Source organism: Erpetoichthys calabaricus, chromosome 10, assembly GCF_900747795.2.
Source record: "Erpetoichthys calabaricus chromosome 10, fErpCal1.3, whole genome shotgun sequence".
NCBI classification, from domain to species: domain Eukaryota; kingdom Metazoa; phylum Chordata; class Cladistia; order Polypteriformes; family Polypteridae; genus Erpetoichthys; species Erpetoichthys calabaricus.
Genome location: NC_041403.2, coordinates 22610587 through 22628342, shown reverse-complemented (window position 1 = coordinate 22628342; position 17756 = coordinate 22610587).

The window sequence follows — 17756 nt, the reverse complement described above, 5'->3', positions numbered from 1 at the left end:
ATTATGAAGTTAAAGTGAGGAAAACGTTAAAATTTATAAGAGCTAAGAGAGCAGGAACTGGGTCTGACAAAAGCACGAATGAGAGGTGAGAGTACCGTGTGTGTGGTTGAATATGGCTGAGAGGAGGGCGTGTTTGGAAAATATCTCTTCAATAAAATCTTATCTTGTCGCAGGATTTCTTTATATAATACAGAGATGTATGTTTTTCTTTGTACTTTAATTGTAAGTGGTTATGACCTAGGTTATGTCCCTTGTGCTTCATGGGTGGTTCCCCAAGGGGCGGGGTCACCTGCTAATCACAGCAAGTAACGGCCCTCCACCCTATATATGGGAGGGCATTCCATAGTTCCTGGCAGTTCATTTCGAATGTGCTAGGGAGCGAAGTGTTTCTTGCCTTTGCCTTGTGATTTCCTAGATTTTCAGTCCTGTGCTCTGTTTCTTGATGACGACTTTAAATTTTGTATTGGGACTGTGTTTACTGATTTTTTTAACCTTTGCTCTGTTTTTTGATTATACCTCTGGATTCTGTATTGGAACTTTATTTACTGTGATTGTTTGATTTTTTCAACTCATTTGAGCTCTTCAGAGCTTTCTATTTTGCAGAGTCTTCTGATTAAAATAAACCTTTTATTTTTAAAGATTTTTCAAGGCCCTTTCTAGTCGGAGTTTGATGTTTTTTTCCCCACTAAAAGGCTATTCTCTGAAATGCTTTGGACTCCCCAGTTGTTGCAGGTGCATTCAGTGAGTTGTTTAGCAGGATTGAAAGTTTTACACTTTCTAGTCACTTCATCAAAGATTTTGTTATCTCAATTCGGTTCAAACAGACAGTGAAATAAAGAATGCTCTAAACTTGCACTTTTCTGAGGTTTTTTCATGTGTGGAAGTAGATAACCTCCCAGTGGTAACAGGGACTACTAAGGAGTGTACTGAGTGATTTGTTAAGGTTAAGTTTGCAGGTGATACCAAGTTAGGTGGAGTGGCAGATAATCTGGAATCCATTGAGTCATTACAGAGGAACTTGAACAGCAGACAGGCTTGGGCAGATTTGTGAAATATGAAAATTAACATAAGTAAATGTAAAGAATTACACATAGGAAGCAGTGACATTTCCGGGACTCTGTTGTAGAGGTCCCTTCACAACCAGTAAAAGCAATAGGGTTGTTACATGGCAGATGACAACAAATGTTATACAAATTTAACCACAACATCTCAGATTTTGATTAAAATGGCTATACTGAATTACACTATATCATTCATAGTATTATTATTTAAAAACTCCATCTCACACAGTAGACACACACATTTTTTAAGCAATGTGGACTAAAGTTGCTTCTGGGATGCCTCCAAGATTTGGGGCCATGAAGCTTAAGTTTCATCGTCTTCAGAGTAGAATCACCCCTGGCAGGAAGTGAGGTTTGAATACACAATGGGAGATCTGAAAATCAAAAGTACACTTAATGAGAAGGACTTAGGAGTCATAGTCGACTCATCACTATCAACTGCCAGACAGTGTTCAGAAGCCATTTAGCGCCTTGATATGTGGAGTACAAGTCACAGGAGGTTCTGCTGAAGCTTTATTACACACTGGTGAGGCTTCATCTGGAGTACTGGGTCAAGTTTTGGTCTCCAGGCTACAAAAAGGACATATCAGCACTAGAAAAGGTCCAGAGAAGAGTGACTAGGCTGATTCAGGACTACAGGGGATGAATTATGAAGAAAGATTAAAAGAGCTGAGCCTTTTCAGATTAAGCAAAAGAAGATTAAGAGGAGACCTGACTGACGTGTTTAAAATTATGTAGGGAATTAGACCAGTGGATTGGGACTGTGACGTTACAGGGAATTCAACAAGAACACGGGGATCAGTTGGAAACTTGTAAAAGGTGAATTTTGCACAAACATGTGAAAGTTTTTCCTCCTACAGAGAACCGTAAACACATGGAATAAAGGACCAAGTAGCATGGTTGACAGTAGGAATTTGGGAATGTTCAAAACTCGACTTGGTGTTATTTTGGAAGTATGAAGTGGATAAAACTAGATTCAAGATTCATGAAGTTTATTGTCATATGCACAGTAAAAAAACACAGTGGTTCCAACCATGCAATGTAATTCTTACTTTGCCAGTCTCCCTAACACCAAACAATGAATTAGATAGACGTTAACCTAAAAGTAATAATTAGGCAGAAATCAGAAAATAATCAGAAGAACAATACAAGAAATAAAGTACTCTGTTCCTCGTGTCACAGACAGGGTAACAATCAATGGAACTGAAAGTGGTGGGAGCTGTTGTAAATGTATTATACATGAGTCTGATGGCCTGTGGGTAGAAGCTGTTTGTGAGACTAGCAAGCCTTACTGGGCTGAATGGCCTGTTCTCATCTAAATCTTTCTAATTATATTTTTTTGTAACGGTGATATTCTTAGGAGATGTCAGGGTGGCACAGTGGAAGTGCTGCTGCTTCACAGTAAGGGGACCAAGGTTTGCATCCTGTGTTCTCCCTGTGAGGAGTTTGCATGTTCTCCCCATGTCTGTGTGGGGTTCCTGCAGGTGTGTCGGAATCCTCTGGCAGTTCAAACATATGCAGGTTAGTTGAATTGGTTATAATAAGTTGGCCCTATACTGTGTATGTGAGTGCGTTCATGCTAGGGTGGACTGCCACCCTGTCCAGAATTTCTTCATGCCTTTCATCCTAGGCTAGTTGGGATAGGCTCCAACACCCACTGTGACCCTGCTCAGGACTAAGCGGGATAGAAAATGACTGACTAACTGATATTCACAAATACTAGTGATAGAAGAAAGTAATTAAATGTAGTAGCAGTGTACATAAAATATGTTTTCTGTACTGTTTTACAATATCATGTGGCTGAAATTGCTTTCACAGAGAGCAGATTCCAGACTAAATGATGTAAAGATTTCTGTGGTGTTGTTAGCAGCTGCATGTGGCTAACTGGATGAAAATTCTCAAATTTTCAGTTTTTCAAAGTAGTACCTAATGGATATTTTGAAGTTTTAAGCTAAAAATGTTGTCTTCATCTGAACATGATAGATGGCATTTATTGTTGTGCATTACCAGTAAATGACAGTGTCAGAAAAATGCTGAATAATTTTATATAATGCATGTTTAGAGTGCTGTGCAGAGTGGAGACAGAACCTCTGCATTTCTCCCAGTTGATTCTGGGGTTCGTCATGAGTGTGTTTTTGCTCCTACTCTGTCCTCTGCTTGCATGGACTGGGTGTTGGGCAAGGTCGTGGGGTCCAGCGGCCGAGGGGCATCTGTTGGTGAAGAAACATTCACTGATCTTGATTTTGCCGATGGTGTTTCACAGAGTCAATGGAGGCTCTGATTGGGGCTCTCGAATGACTGAGTGAGGAGTCTAAGTGTCTGGGCTTGCGAGTGTCCTGATAAAAATCAAAGATCCAGGCCTTTAATGACCTCTTTAGCCCAGCCGTCAGCAGTGTGTCTGTCTGCAGAGAGAATGTTGATCTCGCCGAGAAGTTTACTTACCTCGGCAGTGACATTCATGTCTCTGGTGAGTCTTCCTATGTAGTCTGTAGATGGATTGGGAGAGCATGGGGGGGAATGAGGTAAGGGGTGTGTAACACTCCTGATATCACTGCAAAAGGACGAAGGTCCAAGTCTTTAGATAGATAGATAGATACTTTATTAATCCCAATGGGAAATTCACAAGTTATGGTGCTTCCTGTTTTGCTATTTGGTTGCCAGACATGGAGGCTATCCAGTGATGAAAACTGGACTCCGTCGGTACTGTGTCTCTTCGGAGTATCCTTGCATACCACTGGTTTGACTTTGTGTTGAATGAGCAGTTGCTCATGGAGTATCGAATGAGGCACATTACCTGAATTGTGAAGGAGCGTCACTTACAGCACTATGGCCATGTGACGCGATTCCCCGAGGCTGATCTGGCTCGTAGGATCCTCATTGCTGAAGACCTAAATGGCTGGATCAGGCCAAGGGGACGCCCAAGTAACACCTGTCTGCGGCAGATAAAGGGTGGGACTGGACCACATGTCTGCCTGGGGAGTTGCAGAGCTGTTTCATTGTGTGATGGGTGCGGCAATGCGCAGTACCAATGCCTGCTACCCAACCTGACTTGACCTGACATGTTTAGTCACTGTAGCTTACAGTGTCACTGGGCCATCTTTCATACATTTCCACATAAGTTAAGTTGATTTAATTTTTTTACTTTCATGAACATCATCATGTCCCTCATCCACTTCAATTTTAAGGAGAAGGAGAAGTGAGCTGCTGCGCCTGAGGATCATGTAAGACTCTGCTCAGCTAGAGACCAGCACAGAATGGAGGGAAGGCAGAAGGTCTTCCCATGTGCTGACACAAGCACGCGGTGAAGCTCCGCTTTTAGGAAAACATACTTCGCAAGGCCACTTTATATTTTTCCCCGTTGGACATGCAATATGCCATGTGAATGTGATGTTAGTTCACCTACATGCTGATTCCACAATCAACATTTGTGTCACATGGTTGGAAATAGAGTGGTAATTTATATGTAAACTTTGTGAAAGAATGAGTCTCAACACACTGGACAGGTTTGGGGCAGCCACCCATATATTGTCCGTGGCTGCAAAAGGTTTAAAGAAAACAAGACGTTGTTCTTTGGTTGAGTTCTCAGATTGAACTGAACTGGTTTGGAAAGATAGAGGTTTTATATGCTGTGAACTGGAAGTGATGTCATTTGACAGGAACAGGAAGACACGTCAGTCTGGGTGCCGGAACAGGAAGTGACGTCAGTCTGTGCACTGGAACAGGAAGTGATGTTAAATCAGGCAGGTTTTCCCGTGTTTGGTCTGCAGAGATAACAGGAATAGGTTTAGAGCACCCCACCACACCCTGGCCTGGTGGGTAATCACCTCCACTTGGTCCAATCAGCTTACTCCTAGTCATATGTGTGTGAATTTAAATTTCTTTTTTGACTGGGAGGATATTAGCATATATCGTTATATGTGTTTGTTGTTGGGTATAACTCAACAAAATATATTTAAATAAACAAGTTTTCATAATTATTGTATTTTGTATAAGGCATGCAAAATTGAAAAAAGTAAACTTGTAATGGCTGACCCCTTACCCAAACCGGCCACCGCACTACCAAGACTATTTCCTTGGACTAGCCTGAAGTCTCTCAAGACGATAACAAGCCGTACTCCTTACAGATTGTCCTATTTTTCCCAACACGATGAAATAACAAGTAAACAGTAGACAGATATATAAAATCAAACACGGATATATTGTAAGTGATAAATACACACGAGGATAGTCGAATGTTCAATAATATGTATATGTGCACACAAACCACCCCTATCCCAGTGACACTAGTGAATAATTATTAATTATATGAAAACATGAATACACAATATTTACAAAAACCCTCCCTTACCCCTAAACAATAAATGAATAAACACAAACACAGATGAATGATAAACGGAGGTTGAAATGAAAGTGATAAATGAGTCCAAAAGCTAATAAAGTCTGGCAATAGTTGAACATTGGCTGGTGTGATATTTTGCTTCCTCCCGACAATACAAAAAATGACCTCACCATAAGTGTCCTCAGCAGTGGTTGATAAGAATCCAAAACCCGGGGTTTCTCGGTGCTGGCTGTCGTGATAATGATACAGATCCTGAAGAAGCAAGTAATGGACTGGTCGATGATCGGAAATGAGTTGAAATATGAATGCATAAATGATTCTTTTCCTTCTCTCTCTCTCTCTCTCTCTCCTCGCGTCTCTCTTTTGCCTTTCGTTCCTCTTGTTTAAATACAGAATGTCCCAGATGTAACTGGTGGATTCAACAGGTAGTTTCCGTTTTGGGGTTGCGGCCTCTCTTTATCATCCTTGCCCTTTTAACTTACGGGGACAACATTTACTGATACACACATATAATATAGCAAACGGGACACTGGAAACAAAATGCACTCACAACAGACAAAACAAACAAACAAATACTTAATATTATGCTGCCCTGCTACAAACTCATGGGTCATTTATTCTAACTCCTTAAAAAATGAACTGAACATGAACTAGTTCAAAACTGAAATGGAGAACTATGAATGTGTATTCCTTTTAATCTAAGTGAACTGAACTTTGAGCTAGTTCTTGTGAGGTGTGAACTTGCACAACACTTCTGATAACTTCATGGACAGAACATGAAATGTTCAGTTTTTGCTCCCTTCTGGCCTCCCCACCTGGTAATGGACCAGCACCCATCCTGCACTTTTATATAAAATGTATTTAAAACAGTACAGTGTGTTGCATGCTATGTACAGTATAATATTTGTAGTGGGTCTGTGTGTGTCTTTGTTGTCATTGTATTATTATCAGCTGCTCTAAGGAAACCAGCAACTAAGACTTTTTTACAAGACTATTTTTTTCATCCAATGTACAATAAACCTGATCTTGAATATATTCTTCATGCATCCTATGAAAATCTGTTTATGAACAATCCTACATGTTAATGGAATTTTCCCTTCTCTCCTATCCTGAAGCCAGCCCATTCTCTCAACACATGTCCGTGTCATTTTTTTAATTAGCATTTTAATAAGTCTAGCATGAAATTTCAATGCTTCAGAGCCTGAAGGACGCTGTGTAACTGTTGATATTTTCAGTCCACATGTGCTGCTGGCAGCCAAATACCCATGGGCTTTGGAAGGTTGCTGCAAAGTGAAGATAGAAACCTTCAAGGACACCAAAATGGCAAAGCTCACCAACTTGAGCTCTGCTTGATTTTCTTTTTAATTATTCTTGTTCAGGGCTATTAATATAAAGTAGCAAGGTATCAGCTAAATAAATGCATCTCCTCTATTTGACTTTTTCAGCTCATTAGATGCAGAATGAGTCAATGGGATAAAATATTACTGTACGGGAAGCAAGTACAAGGTGCATGGAGCAGTGATAAGCAGATGTAATTCTGCCAATTCTGATTAAGCAATGTTCAACTTCAAGAGCCACCAGAAGGCCATCCATGAAATAGACAAGTGGAGAGAGTGAGGGCTCAGAGGTTAAAATGGTATGCCTCTTCAGGTCTATGGGTGGGCTGGGGTGCCAGTCCTTTGCAGAGAATGGAAACACAGAGAAGTGCCAGGGCAAATTCTGAGTCCTCAATAAATGGAACCTGCGCATCTTTGGGATTTGGGACGTAGTGAGAAGTTAAGCAAAATGACACCTTTTATTGGCTAACTAGAAAGATGGGGATATGAGATTTAACGTTTGCTATATTTCTTAAATGAAAAAATGCTGTCCTGGTAATCTGATTAATATGTGATTTAAAATTCAGGTCAGAGTTAATAGTGACCCCTAAATTCTTTACCTCCATCTTGACTTTTAAGCCTAGTGGATCAAGTTTATTTCTAATATACCCTCACTATATCCATTTTTTCCAATCACTGAGATTTCTGTTTTTTCCTTATTTAGTTTGAGAAAATTATTACTCATCCACTAAGAAACACAAGTAAGACATTGGGGGTCAGTGAATCAAGAGATTCGGGGTCATCAGGTGCTACTGATAAATACAATCAGGTACAAATCCAACTAAAACTGACACAAAGCCACATCCTAAAGTGGAAGAAAAATAACCCACAGTATGTATGTTGCTAGTGATAGGAATTAAAGTTAACAGAGCAGAAGAAAGCAAACACTGAAGAGAGACATACGAATATTCACACAAACACAATACAAATTGAGCAGATATTCTTCCCCATTAATGTCAGTGGCTTTTCCTACTTGGGGACACACAAGTCTCCTTAGGCCACTGTTTGATTTTTCTCCTGGTTAAGCACACGTGCCACCCTTATTCTTTATTGCCTCAACCCATATCTACGAGGCGATCAATAATTTATCGACCTCGATAGTAGTACTAGGATGTTGTACCATGTTAGCCATTATGGATGTAGTGAGAAGTCAAGCAAAATGAGACATTTTATTGTCTAACTAGAAAGATTACAATATGTAAGCTTTTGAGGCAACTCAGACCCCTTCTTCAAGCAAGTTGTAATCATTTTGGGAGGAAAGTTGGGATTTGGGAAGAAAAACAGATGAAAATACTGTTAAAAGTAGTAAGCTCCACACTGCCAGCCACCATGCTAAAAAGTTGAACCCAGATCTCCAAGCTCCACGGCAGTATTACTGATGATTATGTAAGTATTGTGGCCACTAAGGGGTACCCCAGAGCCCTGAACACCAGACCACCACCACAGTTGTTTCATTGAATAACAAAACCTCAATGGACTTACTTCCCAGCTTATACCAAATTTAAGTACTTTGTTGTCTTCCTCCACTCCTCCTCAGAAAGCGTGTTCTTCCTTCGGGCTACTTTCATATTGGACCCGGGAGTACTTCAGGTGCCAAGGCATTGCACAACAGAAGCTGTCCAAAACAGGGAGGGCCAATCCCGCCAGCACCCCCTTGAGGCACCCAATTTCCCTGACTGGGCCGCCTACCCGAACTACAAGTCCAAGGCAAGTCTCTGGATGTTCAACTTGGAGTAAACCATAGGAACACTACAATCTCTCCTGTTGTGGGATGTCATGCTTTTGATAAAGTCCATCTCCTCCAGTCCATCTATCACATGTTCAGGACAACTGGGATACACACCATCAACCATCCCAGCTGGGTTGCACTTTCATCCATTCTATTATAGTTTCCCAGCCAGGACAAGCATCAGGCTCCATCCCAGTGAGGATGCCACTCCTTCTGTTAATAGGTTCACAGCATACAAACTTTGAATGGTAAGGGGGCCTATTAGACCATCCTATAGCAAGAATGAACATCAAGAAGACCAAATGTTATTATGTGATTTCAGGCTGAGATTTGAGCTCCCAGAGCAGAATTATGAAGATGGCACCAAATCATGAGAAAGTCATGGAGTGTTGCAATGTTGATGCTCATAACATATAACGGTTTGGTTCTTCTCTGATCTGAATGGCTTATGGGCTCCTGATGTTGTCCTGAGCATGAGGAAAGCATGCAAACTCCACACAGGGAGAACCCGCAATGTGAACCCCGGTCTCCTGGGTGAAACTGGCCAAGGATAGGTGTGCCAAGCTTGTGGCATCATATTCAAAAAGACTTGAGGCTGTAATTGCTGCCAAAGGTGCATCGACAAAGTATTGAGAAAAGGCTGTGAATACTTATGTAAATGTGCTTTCTCCATTTTTTTATTTTTAATAAATTTGCAAAAATCTCAAGTAAACTTTTTTCACGTTGTCATTATGGGGTGTTGTGTTTAGAATTCTGAGGAAAAAAAATGAATTTAATCCATTTTGGAATAAGGCTGTAACATAACAAAATGTGAAAAAAGTGATGCGCTGCGAATACTTTCCGGATGCACTGTATATCTATTCAATATATCATCAATATAACATTTCAATATCATGATTAAAAATGAATAGGGATCCACGTGATCGGCTACAACAGGCCACCATAGCCAAGTCATAATACAAATTGTACTGGGATAATTTTGACTCTATTTTCCAGTGCCGCCAGTAATATCTTACCTTTCCCTAACCCCGGAAGTTATAAGGTGCCCATTTGTTGCCCCCTGTTGAGGACAGCCCATCTACACTGGCAGAACTACATCCACTACTTCTGCCAGTGCACCTTTCCTCAGGTTATCTTACTCCCGACTCTTGTTCTATAAAACCTTAAACTGTCTATAACTCCAGGCTGAATCAGGTCACCCTCAATAAATCACAGATTTAAAAGAAATCATACGACAGTCCATTTTATTCATTCTGTGGATATTAATTTACTCAGAAGCGTGGACCACTTTAAAGCCACTGTTGACTGAAAGGCCTAGCCTGGTTCTTTTCTTTTCAAGCATTATGTGATTGCTGTTACATAAGGAAGCGAGCATGTCTTCGCTTTTCATACCTTTATCATGCACCCATCTCAAGCAGCAGGCCCGGTAACCCACTTTGTAATTCAGTGATAAATGACACATTAACCTAGAAAGTATAGAAAACCATTTAATTCAAGAGACTGAAAGGCACACAAATCAAAGCGATAAGTCCGTCTAGCAGGGAGACTCATAGTTTGGGTACAAAGCAATGGAAGGCCGCATTTTGCTTTTCTCGAGTAGCACCTGGGCTGAATATTAAGGTAACCATCAGTCCAGTGATATCTCCATGACACAGAATTTAAAGAGTTGCTGGGCTGCTAGTTCAGACCTTATTTAAACAGTGTCAGCTGTGTTCAGGAAAAACTTGGCAGTGGTAGAGTCGGCCAAATGTTTAATACTGTAAGCAGTCAGTTCATTCATCAGGATAACAGTCTTTATTGCTGTATCTTGTAATAACGGTGACTGAGCCTGGAATATGAACCCGGATGCCCACAACAGCACTAACCTTTGAATCAGCCGTTAATCCTAATAATTAGGTGAGTTCTGCCACAAAGGCAAATGTTTGTGGACGCCTGAATATCACACCTACATGAGCTTGTTAGACATCCCATTGCAAAAGAATGGCAATTAATGTGGAGTTGGATTACCCATTATGGCTATAACAGCATCCACTCTTCTTTAACCGCAAGGTTTTGGAATATGTCTGTGAGAATATGTGCCCTGTGGCCACTAGAGGGCGGCAATGATCATCCAACCCCAGACACAACCTCACAGACTCAAATTGCGTTAAAATAAAGATGTCTTATTTTTACAGCTACCTTCCACAAAGGTTCCAGAAGTGCAATAAACACAAATCTTTCCATTCTGTTTTGTTTCTTTTATCCTCCTTTCTTAGCAGCAGTCATTTTGATGGGGTGTAACACATCCCTCCATGATGCTGAAAAGCTGGTACATGCCTTTGTCTCATCCAGGCTGGACTATTGTAATGCACTCCTCATCGGGATACCCAACAAGAGCCTTCAAAAGCTACAACAAATTCACAATAGTGCTGCAAGAATCCTGATGAGGGTGCGGAAATATGAACACATTTCACAAATCCTTCGGTCACTTCATTGGCTCCCTATCCATATCCGTGTCGAATACAAACTCTGTTTGTTTACTCACCAGTGTATCCATGGAAATGCTCCACAATATCTGAAGGAACTCCTTATACTACAATCCACTACAAGAAACCTCCATTTTGCAAATACCTACCGCCTTCGCCCCCATGTGACCAAACTTCATACAATGGGTGACCGAGCCTTTGCGGCCGCTGCTCCACGGCTCTGGAATGCTCTACCAGAGAGCCTAAGAACACAGCAGATTGTGGGCTGTTTTAAAAAACAGCTAAAGACTTTTCTATTTAGGAAAGCTTATTAACAAGAATTCTTTATTGTTGTTTTATCTCTGTTTTATCTTGCTTTGCCTTTGTTTAAACTTTTTATGTTGCACTTTGAGATTTACTGCTAATGTAAAGTGCCCTAAAAATAAAATGCATTACCGTTTACTTTGAATGCATAATTTGTAATTCATATTTTCACTAACATAGCTGCCAATTCTTTCAATCTTACATCAACTTTGACACCGAACAGCAGACAGCACACATAGCATCTGTGACAACGTATCATTCACTTTTACCACTAGTGGGTTGATGTCTTTGAATGCCAATGTATAATGTTATTTTACCAAATGGTTATTCCCATGCAATGGGTTATGTTTACTTTTAACACATGCAATGTGCGACACACATGTACCGTATATACGTGCTGATAAGTTCTCCTGCGGATAAGTCAGGATTTGATTTTACCGTATAATTTCTGGTATTTTATAATGTCGGTCATATGAATGCGGAAAACTCACGCTATTGGTACAAGGGATTATAATATGCTAACACCCAACTGAGAGAGTAACCACAGAGCACACGGCCTTTTATTTTCTATGTGGGTGCAGCAATGTGCTGTCTATCTCCTAACCTCTCTCTCTCTCTATTGTGTCTATGTGACCACACGGTAATACCCGAACTATTCGGAAGCAACATTTTCACTGATTTGTATTTTTTTGTATCTCACACCCTCATACACCTTTATCGTAAGAGTATCCATTATCTACAATGGAGCGTTCGATCAGAAGAAAATATGCAGCTCGCTTTAAATTAAACGTTGTTCAAGTAGCGAAAGAAATTGGTAACTGCGCTGCTGCAACAAAATCCGATGCGTCTGAGAAACTGGTGAGAGATTGGAGGAGGCAAGAAGATGTAAAAAAAAAAAAATTAAGTGTCACATTTTTCAACGGGCGTATAAATCAGAATCTGATTTTATGATTGATTTTTCGGGTTTCAAGACCCGACTTATAAGTGAGTATATACGGTAAGCTAAATAATCGTAAATACAAATGTTTTAACAAGTCAATAATTCTTACAGTGAGGAAAACAAGATTTAAGGTCATGATGTAATTACTTTATACTTGCTTAGATTTCATTTTTTGCAGTGTTCTTTTGATCTCCCCTTGCCTTTCCATTGTTATTTTTACATATTTGTCTAATGTATGGGGAGTTTTTTTTTAGTTGTTGTTGTTCTTGTGGTATAATGCAACCCCAGCCATTTAAAGTGCATAGACTGGAGGAAATGGTGAGTGTGTTTTTAGGAAGAAACCCTGTGGGTTTAAGCGGCATATTTCATCACTGTTTGCTACAAATATTTTAACAAGTTGACCCCAGACATGTATTCATGTGGGGGTCCACATCAATGACAGGTTGGACTTGTCTTGAACACAGAGGAACTAAATAAGAAAGGGCAGTGCAGGCTCTTCTTTCTTAGGAGACTGCGTTCCTTTAATGTGGGAAGCAACATCCTTCACATCTATAACTCTGTGATGGCCAGTGGGATTTTCTATGCTGTGGTGTACTGGGCTGGCAACATCACATCAAGAGAGCCCCAACAAATCAACAAGCTAATTAAAAGGGCTGTCTCAGTTATTGCGCACACTGTGGATCCCCTGGAGGTCGTAGCAAAGGAGAGAATTAAAACAAAACTGGGTGCCATTATGAACAACACTGCACATCCTCTCTCTGACACACAAACACTGAAGACTTTCAGCCAATAAATTACTCAGCAGAAGTGTGTGAAGAAACTCTACTGGGGGTCCTCTGTATAAACAGCAATACCCCTGCATAATGCCTAATGCCTAACTAAACGAAGCAGGAATTTAGGGCATGGTCTGTAGGTGGGTACAACATTGAATCAAATACAGGAGGCAAAGGTTTATGATGAGGGGATTTTGTTAATGTTAAGAGTGGTGTCCCTCAGGGGTCAGTGCTCGGACCACTGCTCTTTTTAATATACATAAATGATCTGGACAGGAATACAAATAACAAGCTGGTTAAGTTTGCAGATGATAGCAAACTATGTGGAGCAGCAGATGAATCGGCTAAATTGTTACAGAGGGACTCGAATAGCACACAAGCTTGGGCAGATTCAAGGCTGGTTAAATCTAATATAAGTGAAATTCAGTAGGAACACAAAATGGGATGTCTGAAAGCTGAAAGTGCACCTTATGAGAAGGACTCGGGAGTCATATTGGACTTATCACTAACTATATTCAGAAGCAATCAAGAGAGCTGTTAGGATGTTAGATTATCTATCACGATGTGTGAAGTACAAGTCAAGGGAGGTTATACAGGACTTAAGTTATATAATGCGCTAGTGAGGTCTTAACTGGAATAATGTGTTCAGTTGTGGTCTCCAAATGAGACATAGTAGTACTAGAGAAGGTCTAGAGATGATTGACAAGGTAGTTTCTGGGACAAAGTGGTATGAGCTATCAGGAAAGATTAAGGGAGTTGAACCTTACAGTTTTAGCAACTGGAGATTAAGGGGGGGCATCGACTGAAGTGTTTAAAATTCAAAATTAGTAATTTAGGAATTAGTACAGCAGATACGAGTTGTTACGTTAAAATAAGATCTGCAACAGGAACCCGGGGACATTTATTCAGAAAATTATTAAGGGCAGATTTCTCATAAATGGTAGAAAGTTTTTTTTTTTTTTTTTCTCATGCAAAGAAGTATATACACATGGAATAAATTACCAAGTAGTGGGGTGAAGAATAGGAATTTAGGGGCCTTCATATTTCAGCTTGATGTTATTTTAGACAATACAGGTGAATAGGATGGATGAGCTTGTTGAGCTGAATGGTCTGATCTTGTCACAATTTTTCTAATTTTTTGAAAGTTTCCAATAATTAGTCTACTGCCCTACCCCTCCAAGCGTTCCACAAAACACCAAATGCTTCAAGAGTGCGACCTAGAATGTCCCTCCCCAACAAGAATCTTATATACTGTATAAAGCAGACTCTAAGAATCTTGTATATATGTTATCATCCAGTTGATGTTCAGAACGTTTACTGAAGTGCCATCTGTCGGTTGATTAGGAAGTTGACATGTAATTGTCTCTATATATAAAATCCAACGTCTGTCCGTCGGTCCGCTTTTCACGAGAGAACTACTTAACGGATTTAAATTAGGTTTTTTTTCTATACAGTACAATCCCTCTTAACTGGCCTCGCATTAACTGGCTGACGGATTAACGGGGCTGTTAAAATAAAATTAAAAAAAAAAAAATTAATCCTCAGTTCTTCTTTATATTATGTGTATGCACTTCCTTCTTTCCTGGAAGGTGAGAGGGCTCCTACTTTCAGAGTGATTTCCATTTACATATTCCTTTATGAATTTTCCACGGTGCCTTCTTCTTTCTACCTGGAAGCTCCCCTGCTTTTCAAATCGGGCTTCGCAACAGGGAAGTCGCCCTACCTGCCTTCCACACTGGTCCGGTAGCCCTCCGATCCCTGGCTACGTTGGGCTCCATCCGGACCGAGACTTGGGTTCTTTCCCCAGCGACCAGGGTGCTCACACTGGGGCTAAACCAGCCCAAAGACTCCACGACTGCCGCTGCCTTTCGACGCCCAGTCATCTTCAATACCGGTCACTCCAGCCCCATGATCGCTCAGCTGGAGCGACCGCTTTCTTCAGCCCCACCGAGTGTTGGCCAAACTACTCCTCTGCAGGGGTTCACCTCCCAGCTGCCTGCCTTTGAATCTGCTCTCGCTCGCTCACTTGCTCTCCTGCACCAGCCTTCCTCTATCTGCTTCCTTCTTTATTAACCTCCCGTTCTTTCCTGTTCTCCCCCTAGCCGCCTTGCGCTTCTATTTATCACGGGGACAATTACAGATGTGGACAACTCCTCACCTGTACACTTAAGCTAGGATCACCCGCATAACGAATTCCCCGGGAACCGATCGGCCACACATATTCGCAAAGCCACGAATGCGGCAATTTTTTATTTAAAAAGTGGCCTTTTTGACTTCAGCTGTGGACCTGCTACACCACACTGTCCAGTCGCTGTACAAGAAAAAAACCCGTGTGCTAAATCGTGGATGAAGCCTTGTGGATATGGTTTCTTCAGGAACAATGAAGAGGTACATTAGAAATATTTTTCTTCATGAAAATAGGTATATGTCGGATTAACTGGCCAAAACGGCAACCGGCCATGGGTCCAGTCCCGAGATGGCCGTTTAAGAGGGATTGTACTGTAATTTGCTAGAACATTCCGGTTGATTTTGGAACCTCTCTCTAAGAATTGCTATGAATAATAGTTCACTTGCAGGAGTGATATATTCGCTCTAATCCGAGTCAGAGGCTGCGGGCCGAGGGGAGAGAGAAGCGAGATATCAGGAGTGGGGAGCCGGGCAGGGCCCTCCTCACTCACGCACCAGCCTCCATTTGAGTTATTCTAACTTCTGTGTTTTGGAGTGCTCCTTGCCTCCACTTTGCTAGCGACACCTGTTTGTTCATTGATTTTTAAAGTTTGTACTGTTTCACTATGACGTGGGCAGAGCCGCAGGGGACGGCAAGTAGCAAATAAAATACATTAATACACTGCCTGGCCAAAAAAAAAAGTCGCCACCTGGATTTAACTAAGCAAATAGGTACGAGCCTCCTATTGGATAATTACTGCATGGGCGATTATCTTTCAGCTGGCAACAAGTTATTTAACCCCAACTGGTGCAATGAGTTGCTTCTCATTTCTTAAACAACCATGTCGAAAGACACATCTCGTGGTCGTGGAAAAGATGTTAGTCTGTTTGAGAAGGGTCAAATCATTGGCATGCATCAAGCAGAGAAAACATCTAAGGAGATTGCAGAAACTACTAAAATTGGGTTAAGAACTGTCCAACGCATTATTAAAAACTGGAAGGATAGTGGGGACCCATCGTCTTCGAGGAAGAAATGTGGCTGGAGAAAAATCCTGAATGATCGTGATCGGCGAACACTTAAACGTTTGGTGAAATCAAATTGAAGAAAAACAACAGTAGAACTCAGGTCAATGTTTAATAGTGAAAATAAGAGCATTTCCACACGCACAATGCGAAGGGAACTCAAGAGATTGGGACTGAACAGCTGTGTTCCCTGATGGCACTGGCATATTCCAAGATGACAATGCCATGATTCATTGGGCTGAAATTGTGAAAGAGTGGTTCAGGGAGCATGAGACATCATTTTCACACATGGATTGGCCACCACAGAGTCCAGACCTTAACCCCATTGAGAATCTTTGGGATGTGCTAGAGAAGGCTTTGCGCTGCGGTCAGACTCTACCATCATCAATGCAAGATCTTGGTGAAAAATTAATGCAACACTGGATGGAACTAAATCTTGTGACATTGTAGAAGCTTATTGAAACAATGCCACAGGGAATGCGTGCCGTAATCAAAGCTAAAGGCAGTCCAACGAAATATTAGAGTGTGTGACTTTTTTTTTTGGTGGCGACTTTTTTTTTGGCCAGACAGTGTATATAGTATTATTAAGGACACTGCGTTGGGCTGGCTTCCTGCCTGGGGATTTGTTCCTGCCTTGCACCCTGTGCTGGCTGGGATTGGCTCCAGCACACCCCCGTGACCCTGTGTTACGATATAGCGGGTTGGATAATGGATGGATAGATGGATTATTAAGGACATAAGCATTACAGGAAACATCACAATAAAATCAAAGTTACTATGTCAACACATCACTTCCCTTGGTTGTTTCATTAAATGAGACATTTTGGGCTCATTAGTTTTATTCCAGTGTGACAGCAACACACATCCCATTACATCCTCATAAAGTAGCCGATATCTGTGTAAGCTCCACGAACATGGGAAAGGTGCTTTAAAAATAAAATATATTATTATTGTTATGTTCCCTTTGAGTCTTCTTTGTCTGGTATCTAGGTTAGCATCAGAAGCTTCCCTTCACAACAAGAACTTATTTACAATTATGCTGCTATTTACACAACTCCCTTTTACAGCAAATGGCCCAGTGTTTTATGATTTCTTTTTAGTGACTGATAAATAATAGCCTTTTTACTTTAAGACAAAAGAAAAATTACTTGGCCGCAGCTTGTTGATTTAACCAGGTCTTCAAACTTTCTGCCAGCAGTTGTTTCAACTGAATGTTTTGTTTCACATAGCAATAGAAAGCCTTGCTCCACATAATTTTAATTCCTCCAAATGAATTTAATGTTTACCTGAATAAGATTCTCGTTGGCTTGGATTAGTCAACTTCATAGGAAGTGCAGTCACTTTGTGTGATCTGAAAAATGCCTACCAGCTGCTGAAACAGACAATTGATTCCTGACCATGAAAGCAGATGTACGAAAAGCTTCAGTGATGTGCCAAAGTGACATTCTTCTAATAGCGTCATTGTCACCGAAGATTTCAGCCAGCAAATGCAACTAAAAATTACAGCAAGTGGAGAAACCTATTTATAATGGGAAAACTGGTAACACTTTAGGTACTGCAAAAATGCATCTATTACTTATT